The sequence below is a fragment of the Eurosta solidaginis genome, chromosome 5 (genome assembly GCF_040869045.1).
Source record: "Eurosta solidaginis isolate ZX-2024a chromosome 5, ASM4086904v1, whole genome shotgun sequence".
In the NCBI taxonomy this organism is placed as follows: domain Eukaryota; kingdom Metazoa; phylum Arthropoda; class Insecta; order Diptera; family Tephritidae; genus Eurosta; species Eurosta solidaginis.
The window spans coordinates 177,398,183-177,424,352 of record NC_090323.1 but is presented as its reverse complement, the minus strand read 5'-3'; the positions used below and the strand labels follow the sequence as shown (position 1 = coordinate 177,424,352).

Here is a 26,170-nt window from a genome sequence, read left to right as displayed (position 1 = left end):
CAGACAACAATATATGCTATATACGTAAGCAATCGGTGAAATTTGAAGCTGTTAAAATGGGGCAGAAATTTCGCTAAGTTTCTTATCTGAACAATCGGTTGTATGAGATATATACTATATATACCACCGATCTCAATGATTTTTTCAGACAACAATATATGCTATACACGTAAGCATTTGGTGAAATTTGAAGCTTCTAGCTGTTAAAATGGGGAAGAAATTGCGCAAAGTTTCTTATCTGAACAATCGGTTGTATGAGATTATATATACCACCGGGCCCTATGATTTTTTCAGACAACAATATATGCTATACACGTAAACATTTGGTGAAATTTTAACATATCTAAACGATTTTTAAGATAAATAAAAAATAAAAAATAGGTAGGTACTTTGTGTGAGGATGCAAAGCTTTACGTTTTTTGTGGTCTGAATGTAAAAACTATGACTACGAATCACGTATTTCAAAAATATATGACGTAAACGTAACTATTTGATGAAATTTGATGAATTTTGAAGCTTCTATGCGTAAAAAAGGGGCAAAAATGACAGTTTATATGAAGTATATAATATATATACCACCGATCTCTATGATTTTTTCAGACAAAAATATATGCTATATACGTAAGCATTTGGTGAAATTTGAAGCTTCTAGCTGTTAAAATGGGACAGAAATTGCGCAAAGTTTCTTATCTGAACAATCGGTTATATGAGATATATACTATATATACCACCGATCTCAATAATTTTTTCAGACAACAATATATACTATACACGTAAGCATTTGGTGAAAATTGAAGCTTCTAGCTGTTAAAATGGGGCCGAAATCGCAAAAAAAAGAAATATATATATACTATATATATATACTATATATACCATCATATATATATTATATATATCACCGATCTCTATGATTTTTTTACACAACAAGATATACTATATACGTAAGCAATCGGTGAAATTTGAAGCTTATAGCTGTTAAAATGGGGTAGAAATTGCGAAAAGTTTCTTATCTGAACAATCGGTTGTATGAGATATATACTATATATACAACCGATCTCTATGATTTTTTCAGACAACAATATATGCCATATACGTAAGCATTCGGTGAAATTTGAAGCTTCTAGCTGTTAAAATGGGGCTAAAATTGCGAATATATATATATACTATATATATACTATATATACTATATATATATACTATATATACTATATATATATACTATATATACCACCATATATATACTATATATACCACCGATCTGTATGATTTTTTCAGACAACAATATATGCTATATACGTAAGCATTCGTTTAAACTTGAAGCCTATAGCTCTTAAAATAGGGCAGCAATTACGAAAAGTTTCTTATCTGAAGAATCGGTTGTGGGGGATATATACTATATATACGACCGATCTCATCAATTTTTTCAGGCAACAATATGTGCAATATACGAAATTATATGGTGAAGTTTGAAGCTTCAGTCTGTTAAATTGAGTAAGATATTACAAAAATCCTCTTTTTCTGAAAAATCGGTTGTATGGAGGATATATGCTATAGTGGTCCGATCCGGCCGGTTCCGACAAATGTCTAATCGGACACCCAAATACACCCGCTCACCAAATTTTATCAAGATATCTCAAAAATTGAGGGACTAGTTTGCATACAAACAGACAGACGGACAGACGGGCATGGCTAAATCAACTCAGCTCTTCAACCTGATTATTTCGGTATACTTAATGGTGGGTCTATCTATTTTCCTTTAAGGACTTACAATTTTGGGTTTCGTGACGAAATTAATATACCATTTGATTTTCATGAAAGGTATAAAATTTAATAAAATAATGTTTAGTATTGCACTTAGGCTGGTATTGATTGAGCGCGAGGCGAATATATATGTGAAAGCGATTCGGAGGCAATTAAGGGACAGTTCTAACCCTTTGGAGCTAAATGATTCACTGTAAGCTAAAAATTACTATTTTCAGCACTTTTGAATAACAAGTTAATATTTTTCAGTTAGCTTTCGCCAATATGACAAGCTAAACAAGCTGGCATTCTAATATTTGCTAGTTATTCTTACCAACTCCTTGCCACCATTGAAGCAAAAATTTGGAGTTCCACCAATTGTAAAGTTGAGTAAATGTCTTCGTTTTTTTTCTCATAGGGAAAAAGTGTTGGAAAGGACTATAAAGTGGATTTTAGGTAATCTTGTTTCAATGAGGTGATCAACATTTTAGAACCGTTGCTTTCTCCACAATGGATAACTTGGCCGACTGATACGTTGTCATAAAAAATAGAATTTACATAGCAATACAGGAATTTCACTCTTTCCGCTCAGCTTACGATTGTGTATTATTTATTGATTTATTTCTAATAAATAAAATAAAATAGAAGTACATATAATTATAAGAGTATCAAATTTCAAAACAAGAAATTAATTACATTTTGTTTTCCTCTCGTTTGCCTGTAAAATATAAGTGAACAAATTTTGGTTTCCCCCTGTTCATTTCGCCCGAACAAAGAGTTGCCGATAAGGCGAAATCTTTTTCAAACATGAAAAATTTTTTCGCCACCCTCTGCGATAGGGTGAACAAAAACTGTGAATATTTTCGGGTGAAAATAAAACTCGCGATAAGGGTGGATATCTACAATGACTGCCAAATTACAGCTTGCAAAACTTTAAAATTACCTTCCTTTAAAAGTGGGCGGTGCCACGCCCATTGTCCAAATTTTACTAATTTTCTATTCTGCGTCATAAGGTCAACCCACCTACCAAGTTTCATTGCTTTATCCATCTTTGGCAATGAATTATCGCATTTTTTCGGTTTTTCGAAATTTTCGATAATCGAAAAAGTGGGCGTGGTTATAGTACGATATCGTTCATTTTAAATAGCGATCTGAGATGAGTGCCTAAGAACCTACATACCACATTTCATCAAGATAACTCAAAATTTACTCAAGTTATCGTGTTAACGGACAGACGGACGGACGGACGGACATGGCTCAATCAAATTTTTTTTCCTGAATGCGGCAGTTACTCACGAACGTACGTACCAAAAACGTGTCAGCTGACACGACCTATTTTATGAGTGTGCAATGTAAACAATAACTCACCGACGTACAAACGCCCGTACGTACGTAGGCCGGAACGTAGAAATCAAAACAATTTTGATTTTTTCCGTAAGAACGTGTCAGCTGATCGCTCTCTCACTAGGCAGAGTTGCCTAGTAAACTTTTGTGCGCTAATTTTTGACCGTTTGCAGTTTCATGCAAAAACACCTAATTAAAGTTTGAAAAATTTTGAAAATAATTCGAAATAATTATGTAAAAGTGCAGATTATAAATATGTAATCGATTTATATTTATTTAATATTAATTCCAACCTTTTACAACATCAAAAATTAAATTGAACAAGTAAGGAAGGTTAAGTTCGGGTGTAACCGAACATTACATACTCAGTTGAGAGCTATGGTGACAACATAAGGGAAAATAACCATGTAGGAAAATGAACCGAGGGAAACCCTGGAATGTGTTTGTATGACATGCGTATCAAATGAAAGGCATTAAAGAGTATTTTATGAGGGAGTGGGCCATAGTTCTACAGGTGGACGCCATTTAGGGATATAGCCATAAAGGTGGATCAGGGTTGACTCTAAAATGCGTTTGTACGATATGGGTATCAAATGAAAGATGTTAATGAGTATTTTAAAAGGGAGTAATCCTTAGTTCCATAGGTGGACGCCGTTTCGAGATATCGCCATAAAGGTGGATCAGGGTTGACTCTAAAATGCGTTTGTACGATATGGGTATCAAATGAAAGATGTTAATGAGTATTTTAAAAGGGAGTAATCCTTAGTTCCATAGGTGGACGCCGTTTCGAGATATCGCCATAAAGGTGGGCCAGGGGTGACCCTAGAATTTGTTTGTACAATATGGGCATCAAACGAATGGTGTTAATGAGTATCTTAAAAGGGAGTGGGCCTTAGTTCTATAGGTGGATGCCGTTTCGAAATATCGCCATAAAAGTGAACCAGGGGTGACTCTAGAATGTGTTTGTACGATATGGGTATCAAATTAAAGGTATTAATTAGGGTTTTAAAAGGGGGCGGTGGTTGTTGTATAGGTGGTCGCCTTTTCGAAATATCGCCATAAAGGTGGACCAGGGGTGACTCTAGAATGCATTTGTACGATATGGGTATCAAATGAAAGGTGTTAATGAGTATTTTAAAAGGGAGTAATCCTTAGTTCCATAGGTGGACGCCGTTTCGAGATATCGCCATAAAGGTGGACCAGGGGTGACCCTAGAATTTGTTTGTACAATATGGGTATCAAAAGAAAGGTCTTAATGAGTATTTTAAAAGGGAGTAATCCTTAGTTCCATAGGTGGACGCCGTTTCGAGATATCGCCATAAAGGTGGACCAGGGGTGATCCTAAAATTTGTTTGTACAATATGGGCATCAAACGAAAGGTGTTAATGAGTATTTTAAAAGAGAGTGGGCCTTAGTTCTATAGGTGGACGCCGTTTCGAAATATCGCCACAAAGGTGGACCAGGGGTGACTCTAGAATGTGTTTGTACGATGTTGCTATCAAATTAAAGGTATTAATGAGGGTTTTAAAAGGGAGTGGTGGTTGATGTATAGGTGGTCGCATTTTCGAGATATCGCCATAAAGGCGGACCAAGGGTGACCCTAGAATTTGTTTGTACAATATGGGTATCAAAAGAAAGGTGTTAACGAGTATTTTAAAAGGGAGTAATCCTTAGTTCCATAGGTGGACGCCGTTTCGAGATATCGCCATAAAGGTGGAGCAGGGGTGACCCTAGAATTTTTTTGTACAATATGGGTATCAAAAGAAAGGTGCTAATGAGTTTTTTAAAAGGAAGTAATCCTTAGGTCCATAGGTGGACGCCGTTTCGAGATATCGCCATAAAGGTGGGCCAGGGGTTACTCTAGAATTCGTGTGTGCAATATGGGTATCAAATGAAAGGTGTTAATGAGTATTTTTAAAAGGGAGTGGGCCTTCGTTCTATAGGTGCTCGCCTTTTCGAGATATCGCCATAAAGGTGGACCAGGGGTGACTTTAGAATATGTTTGTACGATATGGGTATCAAATGAAAGGTGTTAGTGAGTATTTTAAAAGGGCGTGGGGCTTAGTTCTATAGGTGGACGCCTTTTCGAGATATCGCCATAAAGGTGGACTAGGGGTGACTCTAGAATGAGTTTGTACGATATGGGTATCAAATTAAAGGTATTAATGAGAGTTTTAAAAGGGAGTGGTGGTAGTTGTATATGTGAAGCGTTTTCCAGATATCGACCAAAATGTGGACCAGGGTGACCCAGAACAGTATCTGTTGGATACCGCTAATTTATTTATATATGTAATACCTGCCAAGATTTTAAGGGTTTTTTATTTCGCCCTGCAGAACGTTTTCATTTTCTTCTACTTAATATGGTAGGTGTCACAACCATTTTATAAAGTTTTTTCTAAAGTTATATTTCGCATCAATAAAACAATCCAATTATCTTACCATGTTTCATCCCTTTTTTCGTATTTGGTATAGAATTATGGCATTTTTTTCATTTTTCGTAATTTTCGATATCGAAAAAGTGGGCGTGGTCATAGTCGGATTTCGTTCATTTTTCATACCAAGATAAAGGGAGTTCAAGTAAGCACGTGAACTAAGTTCATTAAAGATATGTCGATTTTTGCTGAAGTTATCGTGTTAACGGCCATGCGGAAGGACAGACGGACGACTGTGTATAAAAACTGGGCGTGGCATCAACCGATTCCGCCCATTTTCACAGAAAACAGTTAACGTCATAAAATCTATGCCCCTACCAAATTTGAAAAGGATTGGTTAATTTTTGTTCGACTTATGGCGTTAAAAGTATCCTAGACAAATTAAATAAAAAAGGGCGGAGCCACGCCCATTTTGAAATTTTCTTTTATTTTTGTATTTTGTTGCACCACATCATTACTGGAGTTGAATGTTGACATAATTTACTTATATACTGTAAAGATATTAAATTTTTTGTTAAAATTTTACTTTAAAAAAAAATTTTTTTTTAAAGTGGGCGTGGTCCTTCTCCGATTTTGCTAATTTTTATTAAGCGTACATATAGTAATAGGAGTAACGTTCCTACCAAATTTCATTATGATATCTTCAACGACTGCCAAATTACAGCTTGCAAAAATTGTAAATTACCTTCTTTTAAAAGTGGGCGGTGCCACGCCCATTGTCCAAAATTTTACTAATTTTCTATTTTGCGTCATAATTTCAACTCATCTACCAAGTTTCGTCGCTTTATCTGTCTTTTGTAATGAATTATCGCACTTTTTCGGTTTTTCGAAATTTTCGATATCGAAAAAGTGGGCGTGGTTATAGTCCGATTTCGTTCATTTTAAATAGCGATCTGAGATGAGTTCACAGGAACCTACATACTAAATTTCATCAAGATACCTCAAAATTTACTCAAGTTATCGTGTTAACGGACGGACGGACGGACATGGCTCAATCAAATTTTTTTTCGATCCTGATTATTTTTATATATGGAAGTCTATATCTATCTCGATTCCTTTATATATGTACAACCAACCGTTATCCAATCAAACTTAATATACTCTGTGAGCTCTGCTCAACTGAGTATAAAAAAGTTGATGTTTCCATAAGCATGCATGCAAAATGGTCAATGGCAACAGTGCTTATCTGTAAACAATACACACAAATATGTTATGTACATGTACACAGACGCACACATTGATTCCTACGGGCTTGAGGGTTCGGTCAAACGTGTTTCGTACGACAAACGTCCGTACGTACGGCACACGTCGGTGGGTAATTGCCGCTTTATACCTGTACAACCAACCGTTATGCAAAGTTAATATACTCTGTGAGCTCTGCTCAACTGAGTATAAAAAAGTGTTGCCTCTTGCTATAAATATTTGTTTACATTATGTACTTTCACAGAATAAATTACATTATACCTATGTAAAAACTTATCATGCATAATATGCATCTCGTCCCGTTTATTCGTTAACCTCGTATCTACAACCCTACAAGACAGGTACCCGTTCCCTATTCGATTACTTAATCGTCACCAATAACTTGTTCACCAATTATCGTCTTAATGACTTTTACATTGCTGTCGTGAAAAAGGTAACGCATGCGCTCTCTCAAAATAGTGTACGTGTGACTCACTCTCTCGCTCTTACCTATTGTGTTTTCGACATTCCTTCTCGCTCGATGTTATTTACATTTTTAAGTTACTTCATCAGTTATGTTTTCGTTATCGCTAACCAAAACATATACAACAACAACAACACGGGTAACTGACCTATCGGTTACCCGTATCGGTTACCTTCTGTCAATTCGCTTTTTATATGAATGAAACGCGTCCTTTTTGTTTAAATAATATTTAATTCATAAATAATGCATGTTTAAAATAATTTTTACATTTAAAATCATGTCCTATTATTCTAGTAATATTTACATATTTGCATTTTTATATTCATAAACTATATAAATACACTATTCATGCGGTGGTGGTGTTGCTCATTATCAGTTTACAGAGTCATATTAGTTTGGTAGGTATAGTAAGATCAGACGTAGCGGAATATACGCAGCATGTCAGGAGCATCACCACAATCGAAATAAGCACTGTAATTCATTTCGTCATTATAAATAACTTGTAGATGCCACATAGGTGTAACCATACTCTGAGGATATTTCCGTTCAGATCTTGTAGTGTACAACGAGCAAACTTTTCATAAACATGCACACGTAAACTTGTATTTGTTCTAAATTCTTCACCACATTCGAAAAAAGATGTTCTTTTATCCATTGTTTTCTCATGTTCCTGTGTTTGCGTAGGTACCATTGTGATGCAAGTTCTTGATTACAATATGGACAAACAGTTAATTCTAGACTTTTCGTTGTTACATCAATTGTTTCAGCGTGTTGTGCATGTATACTAAAATTCATACTTGAATGTGCTTTAGTCCCAATGGCATAATTTACATTTTAAATACTGACTATTGGGCATATGAGAAATCTCATGGTCCAATAATTTGTTGAAGCTTGGTGTAGCTGTATGAAAATCCCACAATTTTTAAATTGTAAATGTTCTAGCTTCTCTAGACGATGCATAAAGTAGAATGGCGTTGGCTATCTTCACCTGGTATCAATATATATTCGGGCGAATAAACAAATGGACCACTTATAATTGCACACCTCAAGTGCATTCGCATACATATGTTGCATATGTGAAACATATAACGATGTACCAGTGGCTTTTTATGCAGCTGACGCTGGATGAAGCATTGGATTTTGTGTTGCAAAGTTGGCGACATATGTTGCTGTTGATGGATGCGCATATTGCGAATATGTTGGTGGTTCACTTGTCATTAATTGATTAGAAGTTTCAACTTGTTGCGATTCTTGTTGTTGCTGCTGGCTGCTGATTTGGTGTTAACGTCTGTTGTACAAAATTTATTGTTGGTGTTGTTATGGTGCTGGAAAGCCTTCCGATATTGAAAGTCGTTGATTAGTGTAATCTCCACGTAGTGAACTACTCCCACGGCTGCGTCCCCGGTAACTATTACATTTGAAGGCCCTTAAGTTACAGGCATAGTTGACATCGCTTACATAACCGGTTGACTCTAAAGTAAAAACCAAAACAAAATATTAGAATCAGTGTTAATGAATAACATGTTTAAAGTAAGCTCTTACAACAACGTGATTGGCGGCTACATCCTGGAGTGCAGGATAGTGGTTCACTAGTCATTAATTGATTAGAAGTTTCAACTTGTTGCGATTCTTGTTGTTGCTGCTGGCTGATGATGTGGTGTTAACGTTTGTTGTACAATTTATTCGGGTGATTGCACATATTGTTGGTGTGTTATGGTGCTGGAAAACCTTCCGATATTGAAAGTCCTTGATTAGTGTAATCCCCACGTAGTGAACCACTCCTGTGACCGCGTCCGCGGTAACTATTACATCTGAAGGCGCTTAAGTTACAGGCATAGCTGACATCGCTTATATAACAGGTTGACTCTAAAGTAAAAACCAAAACAAAATATTAGAATCAGTGTTTATGAATAACATATTTAAAATAAGCTCTTACAACAACGTGATCGGTGGCTACATCCCCGTGAAAGTAGTGTGGTGTTCCTCCTTGTATAAACGTAGATACTGGATGTGCTCAACCGTGTAGTTTTCTTCTAATTTGAGCAAATCTATGTTCTTACAGCCACAGCTGGAATATTTGGGATATTTCTATCCTCACATCGTCAAAATCAAATTACCTAGAATGAAAAAGAAACTCATATCAGTAAGAATAGATTAAAAGTTTTTAATATAAGCAGAAAAGTGTTCCATAAATAGGGCTCCACACATAGCACTTTCCAAAGGCACAAGAGAAATTTCAGATAACTAGAATCAGGACCTGGTAAAGTAACTTCAAAGGCGATTTAGTCGCCACTACTTCGTATGCGCATTTCTCTGCGCTCCCTTTCGGCATGCATCATCAATTTCGTCATTACTATAAAGGCCATCTTGCTCACAGCAATCCAACAATCTATGTGTCCGCAAATTCGTGGAACTAAATTCCTAATGGAAGGTTCCTCTCCAAAAACTCTGTTTACAGACAGTCCTTCGCCGTGAAAACGAGGACAGTGAAATATTACATGTTCTGCGCTTTCCAATTCGGACGGACAGCTTGGACAGAAAGGATCCTCCTCTATCCCACGCTTATTTAGATATTCCTTGAAGCCACCGTGCCCGCTCAATATCTGTGTGAGATGGTAATTTAGTTTGCCGTGTTTTCGCTCGTACCATTCCGCTATATTCCGGACTAGCATGAAGGTCTAGTGCTCTTTTCTCGAATCTTCCCACCGTTCTCGCCACCTAACTATTGTTCGTGACCTTGCGCTTTTCTTAGCATCTTCAGATGGTCGGCTGAATCCAATGGCATACAGATCGGCCATTTCACCTGAAAGTAGATCTACTGGGATTTTCCTGGATAAAACATGGATCGCGTCGTCGGAACAGCACATGCTATTCGTATAGCAGTAATGCGGTAGGCTGCTAGTATATCTTTTTGGTGGACCATTTTAGATCTGTGCCATACTGGTGCTGCATATAATATTATAGAGCTGGTTACGTTGGATAATAGCTGACGGGTAGCTTCGCTTGGGCCGCCGATGTTGGGCATTATTCGCGTTAGGGTTCCACTAACTCTAGAAACTTTGTCCCACACCGCCCTGAAGTGCTCCCTAAAAGTTAGTTTTGAGTCAATGATTACTCCTAGATATTTCAAGGAGGGCTTTGAATTTATTTGATAATCTCCTATGGTTAGGACCAACTCATCCACAGTCCGCTTTGAGCTCATCAGAACCACTTCTGTCTTATCGCTAGCCATCTCCAGCCCCGTGTTCGTCAACCACTCCTTTATTCCTCCCACGGCGTCATTACATAATGCTTGGAGCAGATCAAGTTTCTTGGCCACTGCTACTACGACAATATCATCTGCATAGCCGACAATTTCCGTGCCTCCGGGAAGGTCGATTTCTAGCACCCCGCCATACATCGCATTCCAAAGAGTTGGACCTAGAACAGATCCCTGAGGGGCATTTACTAGCAGAAGGGAGGGAAAAGAGAGAACACTGGCGCAATATGCCAGGCCTGAGTCAATCTAAGTTACTGTTAGGGGGTTACAGCACAACTCGATATAGGGCATTAATAGGCCTCTCAAAAAGATTACCTAAGAACCCCAACGTCTATTCTTACAAGACACTGTAGACTGAACAGTCACATGCAAAAGCTGGGTATAGTATCGAACAACACATACAGATGTGATAGATCAGCAGACGGTGGACCATATCCTTCTAGATTACGGCGCAATTTCAAGACGTAGGGCTAAGTTTATGGGCTCACCATGGCCAGAGCATTCCCACATTTAATCCCTCAAGCAAAGAACACTGCTGGGGTTCATCAAGGAAGTCGGCCAGGATGAGGTGCTGTGAAGGAGATGTGTAAGTCACTGTGCAATCCTCAATAAATGATCTATCTATCTACGTTCCGGTAACAAGCACCATTGTGGTACTAGCCCCACCATCTCGGGAACTATTGATATGACTACATTAAACCTTCTAGGGATTGAATATTAATAATGCCGGCAATGCGAAAGTCTGCTAAAATGTACCATTCTCAATGGAATGCTCGATATATAATTTTCCACGTTTTAAAACAGTGATGAAAAGAGCAAAATTTACAATAATTTTAACTGGATGTGGGTAGTAAGGTGTTGATGTCCTCTCTTAACGCAATGTAATGACAACTGCGATGCAGGGAAAATGACAAAAATCTTGCAAATCTACTGATTATAATTAATTTTTCCTCCCCTTCTATGCAGTTCTATGCATACATACATATGTATTTTTCTCTCCAAACGCTAATTAAAAAAATTAATTGGTTTTCACATCAACTTCGAACTCTGTCGTATTTGCATTCTTCAGTTGATTATCAACAAAAGCATGACAAATTATCACTAAAAAATTCATACATTTTGCTTATATATTTAATATGGTAGCCAATTCACTTACCCTTTCTGGTGCGATGATTCCTGGACAATCGGGCCTGACTAGACGCGATTTTTTTTGCCTTAAGAGAGCGTGCTTAACGCGAACCCTATCATGTTATGGCACACCTTTGGTGATGCAAAAAATCAAAGAAATTTCTGCTTCTAATGCTACTACGATAGCAGAAGCAGCTCCCGGTGCCGCAACATAAATAACAGTTGCATGCCGATCAGTTGCCTTTTTTGCTCCGGCTACCTATTCAGTTTTAATTCACATTACATTATCTACTATTGCAATTTTTAATCACTACAAATCAATATAAATTACCGAAGCAAATACTGGAAAACCAAGATGCGTAGTTCCACCCTTTTTTAGGGAAACACATCCAACCAGTTTGGTACCGTATTCCAAAGCATGTTGTTGTAAAGTACCTTGTTTTTGTAGATTTCCTCTGATTTTGGCATATTCTGAGCTGAATCGCAACCCGGCGGAGATGCTATCTATTAGAATAATATAACATTTTTTTTATTATTTTTTAAATGCACATACGTATGAATGAAAATCAGAAAGTAAATAATGTTGTTGTTGTAGCGATAAGGACACTCCCCGTTATCGACTTTGTTGGTCCTTTGCCGGATGCAGATCGGGTACGTTCCGGGAACCATTAAGGTACTAGCCCGACCATATCGGGAGCGATTTAGTTGACATAAAACCTTGTAGGCCATCCCGTCGATTCTATACAACTTAATATGGTAAAGATTTAAAAGACGGTGCACCACCCAATTTTTATCAAAAATTATCAAACGTGGAATCAAAAGGCGCGCCTCGAGCTCCGTTTTTATTATTATTTTATATTTTTAAATTAGGTGGTGTACCGTCTTGTAAAACGCTACCCTTAATATTATTTTGGGCGCAGGCCGCCAACGCAAAAAGATGGTCTCTGCAGCAATATCTTTAATTTCCGTCACATGTCACAACTCAAATTAACTTAATGTTATTTTGGGCGAAGGTCGCCAACGCAAAAAGGTGTTCTCTGCAACAACATTTTTAATTTCCGTCACATGTCACAACTAAAAGCACAAGATATTTTTCGTTGTAAACAATTTATATTTTTTTGCGTTTCAATGTTTTCCGGAATAATTAATGAACTGTCATTTCGATGACAGCATGAAACGTCGATGTGTTAGTGGAGAGCGAAAAAAGCTTTGAATGTGTTGGTGAACTGGTTACCTCCGTCTTGTAGGGAAGTGAGACATTTTCGGTAAAGCGAACACGGTTGCCACACCATGTTTTCGTTTGGGACCAAAATTCATCGAAAAAAGGACGTAATTTTTGTTTTATTTTATTTATATAAAATAGAAAATTTTAGGATGTTTCCATATAAAATTTTACTAAACATAGTGAACACTTTCCTTTAATTCAAGCTGAACAAACAAATAGATGTGCTTACTTACTTACTTAATTGGCGCTTAACCGTCTAAACGGTTATGGCCGTCCAACAAGGGCTTGTTGTTATATTTCATTGGAGTATGGTTTTACGTGGCGGGTCCCAAGCCCAGCGCACAACCCGCTCAGCGGGGGTGAAAATATTACTTGGCGCGTTTATATAGCGAGCCGCTTGCTCCAAGACAGACGCCCGCTTGCAGCCGCGCCTAGAGGTGTACAGACGCTGCCGATGAAATCTCCCCCGGCTAGCCCTTAAACCGATTATGTCAGAGTGGCCTAGCTAGGTTGTCGCCTTCTCACATTAGCTCACCGCTAAACGGGTGTTTAGCGGCTACCCAGAGGATACTTGGCCGCAAGCGACCGGCAGTAGTGAGCTGCTTGAACCGCATGCAAAAGAATCGCTCTGGCCATTCCCAGGTGAATGGCGGTCAGAAACTTTCCCCACTTTCGTGGACTTCTACACACCCCACCCTCCGATGTATATGTGCATGCAACCCAAAAATGGTACTATATTTTGACATAGGATAAGTCTATGTATTTCACCAACCAAACGTTGTGAACCTAGTTTTGGTCACAAAGCTCTTGGTTCTAGCATTATGTTGTTGATTGTAATGAAATAAAATGTATAGTGCAGTTAGGTTTTAGTAAGAAACGGTTCAAAATTTGCGTTCTGGTGTTGCCGAACTATGTATGTGGAAAACTCAGTAAATCATAAATGAAACTAGGCAATTTTGTTAGTGCTATTTTTATAGATGCTTACTTTTTTCCTTAACGTTTAAACTTCATATCAGTGCCTAGATTCAGTAAGTGTGAATTTTGATCCCAGGCCTTGGGGGTTCTGCTAGCACCTACGGGAATAATTTTATACAAAACATTTCATCCGAAATCAAATCTCTTTTGCATTTGCTTCCTTCTGTCTTCGAGTTAAAATATTTCTTGTGCCAAGATACTTAGTTTTCAATTACCTTGCATGGCTTAACACCACAATAGTCCTGGAATTCCTTGAACTCATTGAGCTGGGTGAGAAAGATTTAAATATCAACGTACCAAACGAGAAGTAATGCATAGAATTTCTTTGTATAAGTTTTGAAAGCGTTAGACTCACGGCAGAGTGCTCGCTATAAGCTATGCTAGACGAGAAGCAATTTTTATTTTCATATATTTTACATAGTGTTGTATAACCGATCGAAATATCTAGCCGTTATTAATATTGTAACGAATTTACTTGCAAATCCTCTCATTTGCAACCCTCTGCTATGTTCGAATCACCAAGCTGTTGAATAAATAACTCCAATATTTAATAATGCAAAATGGCCTTTATTCAAGTACTTCACAATAACACTTATACTTCGCAACGAATAGCTTGCTTAATAACCAAACTGATTGATAGCTCAAATGAAACTCTACTATTCAAAATAATACTGCTCTTAGATAGCGTCTTAATCGAAACTGCTTGATAGCTCAAATCAAACTGAATTCCAGCGCCTCTACATCTGCTGCCTTTTATACTCTCTGATTTCAACGTTCGCATTTTCTAGGCGCTTCCAGAATCTACTAGTCCATCAGCTCTAAAACTTCTCAGCTGTAACTACAATTGCACGATTTATAGCTTCTCTCATTGCATACTTTCAGGAGTATCTCAGATATACATGCATGTGTTTGTGCATTGATTCTCCGCTGCTCGTATACGTACATGGTACATATGTGTAGACGCAATTATTGTTTCGTTTATGTGGATACATAATGATTCATCTATGGATGTGAATTCACGTCACTGATTAGCAATGGCTTAGAGATGGCAGCACTCCTTAGTTTTGCTAATATTCGTAACACTGCCCTCCACCTAAGTCTGATCGTCCCTATTAGACAAATCCCCCGATCTAAACGTTGCCAGCCTTTCCAAATGGACCACTTTCATTTTGGTTCGTGGTTTACCGATGGTTTGTATGCGGTACACTACATCGTTGATCCATTTTACAACTTTGTTTGGGCCTTCCCAATTACACTGCAATTTCGGGGACAAACCTTTTTTACGTTGTGGGTTGTATAACAGCACCAAATCTCCATCCTGGAAACCTTCTGAATTAATTGCTTAGCTCTTCTTCCAAATCACTAGTGGATTTCTTGACATTTCTCTCCGCATTGGCATCTATCCCAAACTTCAAATCAGCTGGCAGTCTAAGGTCATTGCCAAAAATTACTTTTGCAGGGGTTTGGCCCGTTGTCTCATGCACTGCTGATCGGTAAGCCATCAAGAATAATGGTATGCGGGTATCCCACTCTTTATGGTACTTGTCTACTACTTTCCTTAAGTGCTCCTCCAATGTTCTAATGAATCGTTCTACCATACCATCGGATTGAGGATGCAGTTGTCCGTGTTTTTCGAATGTCCAATGATTTACACATTTCCTGGAACACAGCTGATTCGAAATTCCTGCCTTGGTCAGAATGTAACTCCATTGGTACACCATACCTTGCAACCCAATTGTTTATAAACACTTCTGCTACCGTTTCCGCTTCTTGATTTGGGATTGGACATACCTCTGGCCATTTGCTGAAATAATCCATAACTACCAGTACATATTTGTTTCCGCCGTTGCTAGTAGGAAATGGACCGGCGACATCCATAGCGATCCTTTCAAATGGCGCACCTGAGTTATATTGCTTCATCCGGCCATGACTTCGGGTTCTGGGCCCTTTCGCTCTGCTGCAAACCTCGCAGTTCGCAATCCACTCAGTGACCGACTGAAGGTAACCAACCCAATAGAATCTCTGTTTAATCTTCTCGAGCGTCTTCGTGATTCCAAGATGACCTCCGCTTGGACCATTATGCAGCTCGCTGAGCACGTCAGGAATCCTCTTTCTGGGAACAACTATCAGTTTCTCCTTGCATTTACCATCCTCACTCTCCCATAATCGATGAAGGCAACCGGATAGCAATTCTAAACTGTTCCACTGTGCGTAATATGACTTCGCAATGGGTTTCTCTGCTGACATCTCTTCTCTGTTTGGTCTTTCGTTTCGTTCGAGCCCTTGCATAACACGTGACAGATCTGTATCTTCTAGCTGACACTTTCTTAGCTGTTCCTTGTCCCATTCATCTGTACATGTTATAGTCATTAGCCGGACATCTATAATGTCTTCTTTAACCTCGGCTTTTGAACAGTGCTTGCATTCCAAACTACATGGTCTTCGTGACATTGCATCGGCATTTCCATGGGTACTACCTTTTCGATGCTTAATGGAAAAGTCATAGCTTTGTAGTCGCTCGATCCACCGTGCCAATTGTCCTTCCGGATTACGGAACTGCAGAAGCCATATTAAAGCTGCGTGATCTGTCCTGACACGGAATCGCTGACCGTAGAGGTGTTTGTGAAAATGTTTAATGCACTCTACCAATGCCAACAGCTCTCTCCGCGTAACGCAGTAGTTCCTCTCTGGTTTTCCAATCGAACGGCTGTAATATGCAACTACCTTCTCCTGTCCATCGACCAGTTGTGATAAAACGCCTCCTATAGCATATCCACTCGCATCTGTATCTAGAATAAATGTTGCTCCTGGAATCGGATATGCTAACATTGGGGCAGTTCACAAACGCTCCTTCAATGTTTGGAAAGCCACTTCTTGCTCCTTCTTCCATTCAAAAGCTTTATGTTTTCTTGTAAGCTCATGGAGGCTATGGGCTACGCTGGAAAAATTTGGTACAAATCGGCGGTAATATGTGCACAGCCCAAGGAAACTTCTCAATTCATGTAGGTTCTGTGGTCTTGGCCAATACTTTACAGCCTCTATCTTTTCGTTCGCAGTGCAGATGCCCTCTGTCGTTACCTTGTGACCCAAATAATTTACTTCCTTTTTAAACAGCGCACACTTTATGGGACTTAACTTCAGACCAGCGCCAGCTATTCTTTAGAAAACTTCCTCCAAGTTCCTAAGATGTTCATCAAAATTCTTGCCCAATACGATGATGTCGTCCAGGTACACCAAGCATGTTTTCCAATGTAGTCCTTTCAGTGCCTGGTCCATGAGTCTCTCAAAAGTAGCTGGTGCATTACAAAGTCCAAAAGGCATCACTGTAAATTGCCAAAGACCATCACCGACACTGAAGGCTGTTTTCTCTTTATCTTCCTCCACCTCCACTTGCCAGTAGCCGCTTTTCAAGTCCAGCGTGGAAAACCATTTCGTACCAGATAGCGAGTCCAGAGTGTCGTCAATTCTTGGCAATGGGTAGCTATCCTTTTTCGTTACGTCATTCAACTTCCGGTAGTCCACGCAAAACCTCATTTTTCCATCCTTCTTCTTTACAAGTACTACCGGTGAGCTCCATGGACTAGCTGATGGTTCGAAGACGCCGCTGTCGCTCATTTCTTGTATGATTTGACTCACAACTTTCCGCTTCGCTAGTGGAACACTGCGTGGAGCTTGACGGATCGTCCTTGCATCTCCAGTGTCAATTTGATGTTTCACAACGTTGGTGCGGCCTGGTTTAGAACCATCCTGGTCAAATATGTTCGCGTACTTTAGGGGCAGTTGTTTTGCCTTACTCTGATATGCTTCCTCTAGCCCCTGCGTCCATGCCGTGATGTCATTTGAAAGATCAGTATTACTAGCTGAAACGTGTTCCTGGAGCTGTTCACAGTTAATAACTACTTCAGCTTCTTGGCATCTTCCCAAAACAGCTCCTTTAGTCAGTTTGAGTGGTGACTTGAACTCATTGAGTACTCTTACCGGAATACGTCCATCTTGTTTTGTCATAGCCAGGGTTTTTCCTACAAGTATGTTCAGTGCTGATTTGTTTGCTGCTTCGACAACCCACAATTTGTTTGTCCCACAATCTCCATCAACCTTTGCCCAGATGACTGCTTCGGATTTTGGTGGTATTCGCTGACTCTCTTCCACCAGCACTCGTTTACTGCTGTAGACTCTCTCGTAGCCGAAATTAGGTGGTACATCCATGTTTTTATATCGCATCGTCTTGCTTTGCATGTCGATCTTCATGCCCAGGTCGATTAAGAAGTCCACTCCAATTATGATTTCATCAACAATCTCTGCCACTATAAAATTGTGTACTACCGAGACGTTCCCAATTGCGACTTCACATGATACTTCTCCTAGAACCGTGCTGTCTTCTCCAGTGGCTGTACGCAATCTTGCTCCATGCAATGGTCTTATCTTCTTGTTGACTAAGTAGGTAGGTTGGTTGAACTGGCCGGTCCATGAGGACCTCACATAGACTGATTGAGTCCGTAGTGTTACCAGAAGTTTGTTTTAACGACCAAACTGAAAAACCCTATCAAAAACCAGGACCTATGTTATAAAATAACTCCGTCCTCTTGGCAAAGCTTCCTAGGACTTAAGCCACTTGCTGCTTCTAGATCTGACAGCTGTATCACTCCTAATAGCTGGAGTCTTAGCCTGGCAAGTGCAGGGCACGAGCACAGAACGTGCTCGATCGTTTCCTCCTCCAACCCGCACTTCCTACACCTGCTATCACTGACCAAGCCTAATTTAAAGGCATGTGACGCCAGAAGGCAGTGCCCAGTCAGAATACCCGTCATGAGTCTACAGTCCTCTCTTTTTAATGATAGAAGCAAATGTGTTAGTCTAAGGTTGTAAGACCTACACATAATCTTCGACACTTTACAGCCCCGCGCTTGAACCCACGCCTTTTCTGCTTGGTCGATCATGTGCACATCTCGCCTTCGCTTAATCTCGCCCAATCTAATTGGGACATCTACGGAGCAAGCTTCAAGGGATGCGCCCTTTTTAGCTAATTCGTCCGCTTTTTCATTCCCATCTATTCCCATATGCCCTGGGACCCAATATAGATGTATGCTTCTCCCTGTCCCGATTCTCTCCAGAGACTGCTTACACTCTAACACGCATTTAGATGCTGTGCTATGCGAGATTATTGCCTTAATTGCTGCTTGACTGTCAATATAAAAGTTAACACGGTTGCAGCTTAAGCTATTCTCTTCCAGGGTTTCTACTGCTTTGGTTACGGCTAATATTTCCGCTTGGAAAACGCTACAGTAATCCGGCAGCCTGTAGGATCTGCTTAATTCCGGATCAGCGCAGTATACCGCAGACCCTACTCCTTCCACGATTTTGGAACCATCGGTGTACACATGTATCGCCTCGTCCGCCATTTGCGCACCCTTGCGCCAACCGTCCACCTCTATTGTGGCCTTAAGATCTCCCTCAAAGTGCAGGTAGGGAATCATGTAGTCTGTTCGTCTTGTGACTGAGGACGCTATACTACTATGGCCATATGGTCGGCGCTCAAGCTGCCCCGAAGCATCGAGCCTGGTTGCGGTCGTTAACGCTTTGTTCTTTGCTACCAGGTCTACAGGTGGAATGTGCAGAATGGCATACAGTGCAGCCGTCGGGGTTGTTTTCAGGGCTCCCGTAATGCAAAGCATCGATAGTCTGCATACCCCCTCTAATTTTTTGAGGTATGTTTTTTTTTTGTGTGGCTTTCCACCAAACAAGAACTCCATAGTATAGAATAGGGCTTACAATCGCTGTAAAAACCCAATGAGAAAGAGAGGGCGATAGGCCCCACGTACACCCCAGCATTCTTTTACATGCATAGAGTGCCGTTGAGGCCTTCTTGACCCTCTCCTCCACGTTGAGCTTCCATGACAGCTTACTGTCTAGGATGATTCCTAGATATTTTGTGCAAGGTTTCTCCTGTAAGGTCACCGCTCCTAACTTAGGCCTGGTCCAATTTGGGACCTTGTACCTCTTTGTAAACAAGACCATATCCGTCTTCTCCGCATTGACTTCCAGCCCGACATTAGATGCCCAGGTATGAATATCCCGAAGCGCCCGATCCATCAAAGAACTAATCGTTGGAAGGCATTTTCCACTTATGACAATTGCAACGTCATCTGCGTAAGCCGTAAGTTTTACGGGTCCCTCATCGAATTGCCTGAGCAGTTGGTTGATGACCAGTGTCCACAGTAGAGGTGATAGCACCCCTCCCTGCGGCGTGCCCCTGTCGACTGATTTCGTGGCCTCGTACAATCCCCATTGTGATGTAATCTTTCTGCAATTTAACATGCAGCCGATCCATCTGATTAAGGCAGGATGTACTTTAATGTAATTAAGACCATCCATAATCGCCCATTTTGCAACATTATTGAAAGCCCCGGCAATGTCCAAGAAGACTCCTAGAGCATACTCCTTATATTCCAGGGATTTCTCTATGCTTATTACCACCCTATGCAATGCGGTGTCTACCGACTTGCCTTTGGTGTACGCATGCTGTGTTGTGGAGAGCAGCTTTTCATCCACGTTGGACTTTATGTACACATCTATCAGCCTCTCAAAGGTTTTGAGCAGAAATGATGTTAAGCTAATGGGTCTATAGTCTTTGGGATACACGTGACCGATCTTCCCCGCCTTTGGTAGAAAAGCTACACGAGCAGTTCTCCAAGAGTGCGGTACATGATTCAGTCTTATGCACCCATCGAATATTATTTTAAGCCATTCCACGACCGCCCTACTTGAGACTTGTAGCATGGCCGGGAATATACCATCTGGGCCCGGCGATTTAAACTTAGAAAACGTCTTCACTGCCCACTCGATCTTGGTATCGGTCACCAAGGCCGGCACCACTAGCTCCGTGATCGAAGTGTGAGTGATGTCTGCTGGTTCTTCTAAACCGTCTCCCGATGGGAAATGTGTATCGAGAAGCACCTCAAGGGATTCCTCACTATCACGTGACCATTCCCCGTTCTCTTTCTTTATTAGTCCCTGGACTATGTTTCCCTTTGCTAGGACTTTTTTCAACCGTGCTGTTTCACTGGAGCACTCTATGTCCGTACAGAAACTTTTCCATGAGTTTCTCTTCGCCCTGGCAATTTCACGCTTGTAGATCCTCAGTAGATCCCTGTACTCGTCCCGACACGCTTCGCTTTCCGCGGTCTTTGCGAGTTTAAACATTTCTTTTACCTGTCTTCTTAGAAGACTCAGCTTATTGCTCCACCATGGCGGCTTTGCTTTTCCTCTGAATCTTCTTAGAGGGCAAGCTTTGTTATACGCAGTCATAAGCGTCCTAGTTAGGAATTCATTCGACTCCTCCAGTTCCTCTACATTAGCAACCTCTTTGGGTTGTCCCAGTTTCGTTTCTACATGTTTCTGGAATTTAGTCCAATTCGTTGCCCTAGGGTTTCTAAAGGTTCCTCCCTTCTCTACCCTCTTTAGTGGGATGCTGAAGCTTATATACGCATGGTCGGAGAAGGATGGTCTATCGAGAACCATCCAATCATACCTTGATATATCACGCTCGGAGCTCAATGTAATATCCAGAACATTGCTGGATGTTGGACCAATGTATGTAGGAACATTTCCCCTGTTGGCTATCTGCAAATTGGTTTGCAGGATGTAACAAAATAGAGATTCGCCTCTCTCGTTCGTATCTGCTCCTCCCCACGCATTGTGGTGCGCATTTGCATCTGCGCCTATGACCAACCGCCCTTTGCGCCCTTCCTCCTGTACTAGCCTTTTGCACTCCATCGGTGGAACCTCCGCAGCATGGGCCATGTAGCAGGACGCCAGGATAAATGCCTGCTTATTCTTTTGCTTAACGGCCACCGCTACGAGATCCTCGGTGGTGTAATTAGGCAGCATATATGAATGCAGCTGTTTCCTCACCATTACTACAGCTCGCACCCGTCCTTCCGTTTGTGCGTAGTAAACGCCAAACCCGCGCGCGCTAAGTCCAGAAACCTTTCCTCCCGATGAGAGCCACGGCTCCTGGATCAGCGCCACGTCAAACGAACCCTCCTCAAGGGTTAGGAGGAGTTCGCTCGACGCCACTTTACTGTGTTGGAGGTTTATCTGTAGGACTCGCAGCATTATTGGGCTGTTTGTCCCCCTCCAGCACCTTCGTCTTGACGTCGTCGTCCTCCTCTTGCCCTTTTGGTTTAGAGTATTCGAGGCCCCCTTCAGCCCCTCGTGAATGTTGTGCCGTGTGTTCCTCTGTGCGAGTCACAGCACCATTTAGCGGTTGGTCCTCTTCTAGCACGTTCGTGGTGACGTCGGGGACCTCCACCTGTCTTTTTTCCCTTAGGCTTCTGAGGTCCTTTTCGACTTCGCCCACTTCCAGCGTGTTAGGATTTTTATCCTCGGGACTTCTTTTCCAGAGTCGCATGTAAATTTTGCCAGTGCCAAAGGACATTTTGCCAAGCTGCGTGTACAAAATATCCTCCGCCTGCTTGTTTATTTGGAAGATGTAGAACTGACCATCCTCGGTAGGCCGAGATACAGTAAGTACCTTCCAATCCTGTGTCGGTATGTTCGGATTCTGATTCTGCAGAAGCCGCAGTGTATCCTCCGACTTCATCACGCATCGTATCCATACCTTGACTTTTGGTACCGTGGGGATTTGCGCTTTATCCACCACCTCAAACCGCGCGTTCGTGCCTTGCCTTTGGAGGTTTGGAACGACTTCCTCCAGCCACCGCAAGCTCGCGATGTTGTCGCACGCTATCATCTTCACACCATTATACCATCCCCCCGAATCAAAGGTTGGAAGGGGCTTACTTGGTTGTTCCCGCATCATCTTAAGCATTAAGCTAATAAGCTCCCTTTCCACAGATCTCCACCTTTCAGTAGTCATTTGTCCGAACGGACTGCTACGATCAACCAGCGCCACAGTCAGTGACTGCTTTGCCACATCACTCATCTTCTCGGGAAAAGCAGGAGTCTTAGTGTTATCTCCCTTTGGAACCTCCGAGAACACCGGAGTCTTCGCGTTAACTCCCTTTCGCGCCTCCGAGAAAGCCGGAGTCTTAGCGTTATCTCCCTTTGGCTTATCTCCTACTTCCGTAGTTGGAACTTCCCTCTGACTGGCAGCTTTCGAGGTAGTTGCTACCTCGCTATTGAAACCCATCTGTCTTACAGCTTTGGGCCTACTTGTCTTGTCTATGCGACTGCCCTGCCTCGCGGCTCTAGGACTGGGTCCTTTCTGCCTCTTGAAAGCAGGCTTGTCGCCTTCTGCCGAACGTTGCCTCTTCATTCTGCCATTCGACGCTTCTTCCTCCTCGTACCGGTTGCAGAACCGAGGGTTTCTCGCAGCAAACCTTTTGAACTGCCTTCGACCTACTTCTACCGCTTCATGGGCCCACTCCAAGCGCTCGATCTCCACTTCTGTTGGGTCGACCACTGCTCCCAAGCGTTGTACAATTCTTAGTGCTGCACGGTACTGAGAGAGAGCTCTTTTACTTCCTCTGCTCCGTACCCTTCTCCACTCTTCTACTCCGTTTTCATTTGTGTGCTTCTCCAACACGGAGTTCATTGAATCAGCACTACTCTCGCTCCCCGAGTCCGACGCATCGCTTAATTCGTATTTGTCGTCCTTGGATTGCGACTCAGTCCTCCTCTTTACATCCTCCTTATTACATTCAGGTAATGAGTTGTTCATCTTGGTCGTACGACCACCTGCCCGACAAGGCGGGCTCAGCGGTCCAGTATTATATACGGGGAAAGAACCGTCCGCCACAGCAGCGCCCCTTACTGCGGTAAGGCCATAAATACTTCCCGAGATGGCCCGGTATCGGGAAGGCTCCGTTCGAATACAGCCGAATTTATCCCCTGGCTGCAAATCGTCCAATAGGCACGGTCCGCATAACACCCTGGATTAGGGGGTTGGCAGTTCTTGGTCACCGACATCCCGCCGCCCTCCTATGAGGCGAAACGGCGTAGATGTCAGTCCTAAACAGCTCCGCCTCATAGTCGGGCGCTATGGAGTTCGGCTAAGCCCTCACACCAACGACAAGGTGCCTACCCTAGTGAGGGATGTTGACTAAATCCGATCGAATAATGGAATGAGATACACCCGTATCTACAGTCAGTAAACGTTCCTTTCCATCCACATGTCCTCCGACAGTAAGATTGTTTGACCTTCTTCCAATTTGTGAGATAGAGATTATGGGGCATTCAATTGAGGGAGCCAGCTGTCGCCCCTTGCGGCTGACTCGCTTTAGTTTAACGATTGAGTGGACTTGGAGATTTGCTCATCTCCTTCAGCTCTGCGTTTACGGCCACCCACATTGTTGGAGCTATTGGGACCGGTGCTGCAATGTCGTGCAATATGACCTGGATTGCCGCACTTGAAACATTTAATAACTCCGGAATTTTTCTGTTGTGATCCCTTCAGTGCTTCCAAAATTGTGTCTACCCAATCTGGTCTTTCCACTTCCACACGATGAGCTTTGTATGCTGGTTTACTCAATAGTGAGGCCGTTTCCTGAGTCAATGCATGTCATACCGTTTCAGCAAATGTTAGTTTTGGATTCGCATATGTAGCCCGCTTCATTTCCACATCTCGTATGCCATTTATAAAGCTCTGGATTTTTACCCTTTCAGTGTATTCCACGGGTGCGTCCGCATTTGCAAGATGAGCCAATCTTTCAATATCTGAAGCAAACTCCTGCAATGTCTCATTTGATTTTTTTGTGGTAGCGGTTTTGCAACTCAATTTCAAATATCTGTTTTCTATGCTCGCTTCCATAACGTCGTTCTACAGCAGCCATCAATGCGTCATAACTGTTCCGTTCGTACTCTGGAATAGTCTGTAAGATTTCGGCAGCTGGTCCTTTCAATGCTACGAAGAGTGCAGCAACTTTATCTTCCGCATTCCAGTTGTTCACTGTCGCGGTCTTCTCAAACTGTAGCTTAAAGACCTGGAAAGGAACAGAACCGTCAAAGGATGGAGTTTTTACCTTTGGATTGCTTGCTGAAACAGCTGGGCGATTTAGTTGTAATTGCTCCATACGACCTTTTAAATCATCTACTTCTGCCTGAAATTGAGCCATTTTTGCACCCTGAGCTTTCAGTTTTGATGATACCTGTTCCAAAATTTCTGCCGACATTTCAGATATACGTGCCTCTTGCGCTTCCAATTGAGATGCCATATATGTCTTTTGGTCTTCCAGTTGAGATGACACTTGCTACGTCATTTCTGAAATACGTGCCTTCTGTGATTCCAGTTGGGATGCCATACATTTCTTCTGCTCTTCCAGTTGGGATGCCATATCTGTCTTCTGTTCTTCCAATTGCGATGTTATACGGGTTTCTTGCGATACCAGTTGGGATGCCATATCGGTTGATATTTGTGACGACATTTCTGTTATACGTGCCTCTTGCGCTTCCAGTTGGGATGCCAATTGCGACGACATTGATGCTACTGTCGATGTTTGTGCAGATATTGCAGCCAATATCATGTTCAAATCTGTGCTGGTAACTGTCTGCGATGTTTCGTTTTTCTCTTCAATTTGTGTTGTCTCCTCGCCATCAAGATGAAAGACGTACTCTTCCACGTTAATTCCATCTAATTCCATTGCCTCTCGTAGTCGTGCCTGAAGTTCGAGTTTAACGCCGCTTGTATTCAATCCACGGCTCTCCAACTCCTTCTTTAGTTGCTGGATCTTCAATTTACTGAACTTTGCCATGTCCTTGTTGTCCTCTGGAATTTATTCAACAATCCCACTTCTGACAGCAATTGTACCGAATTTACTTGCAAATCCTCTTATTTGCAACCCTCTGCTAAGTTCGAATCACCAAACTGTTGAATAAATAACTCCAATATTTAATAATGCAAAATGGTCTTTATTCAAGTACTTCACAATAACACTTATACTTCGCAACAAATAGCTTGCTTAATAACCAAAGTGATTGATAGCTCAAAAGAAACTCTACTATTCAAAATAATACTGCTCTTGCTCGCTAGATAGCGTCTTAATCGAAACTGCTTGATAGCTCAAATCAAACTGAATTCCAGCGCCTCTACATCTGCTGCCTTTTATACTCTCTGATTTCAACGTTCGCATTTTCTAGGCGCTTCCAGAATCTACTAGTCCATCAGCTCTCAAACTTCTCAGCTGTAACTACAATTGCACGATTTATAGCTTCTCTCATTGCATACTTTCAGGAGTATCTCAGATATATGCATGTGTCTGTGCATTGATTCTCCGCTGTTCGTATACGTACATGGTACATATGTGTAGACGCAATTATTGTTTCGTTTATGTAGATACATAATGACTGATCTATGGATGTGAATTCACGTCACTGCTTAGCATTGGCTTAGAGATGGCAGCACTCCTTAGTTTTGCTAATATTCGTAACAATATTATTATAAA

The 26,170-nt window shown here is 41.3% G+C and overlaps 1 protein-coding gene and 1 long non-coding RNA gene across 6 annotated transcripts in view; both read right to left on the bottom strand.

Moving 5' to 3' along the window:
- The window catches only part of LOC137234033 (zinc finger matrin-type protein 2), a 187,649-nt gene that overhangs the window by 150,680 nt on the left and 10,799 nt on the right, over positions 1-26,170 (bottom strand). The gene's annotated exons all lie outside the window — the stretch shown is intronic.
- LOC137234005 (uncharacterized) lies at positions 7,394-12,777 on the bottom strand. Of its 5 annotated transcripts, none has more exons than XR_010947633.1 (6): positions 12,449-12,777; positions 11,901-12,308; positions 11,598-11,828; positions 9,119-9,299; positions 8,725-9,048; positions 7,394-8,654 (listed from the first exon to the last, which is right to left on the bottom strand). It is a non-coding gene; the product is annotated as an uncharacterized lncRNA (long non-coding RNA). The 5 variants fall into 5 exon arrangements; XR_010947632.1 differs by having other exon boundaries at positions 11,901-12,073; positions 12,123-12,775; XR_010947634.1 differs by having other exon boundaries at positions 11,901-12,069; positions 12,123-12,775.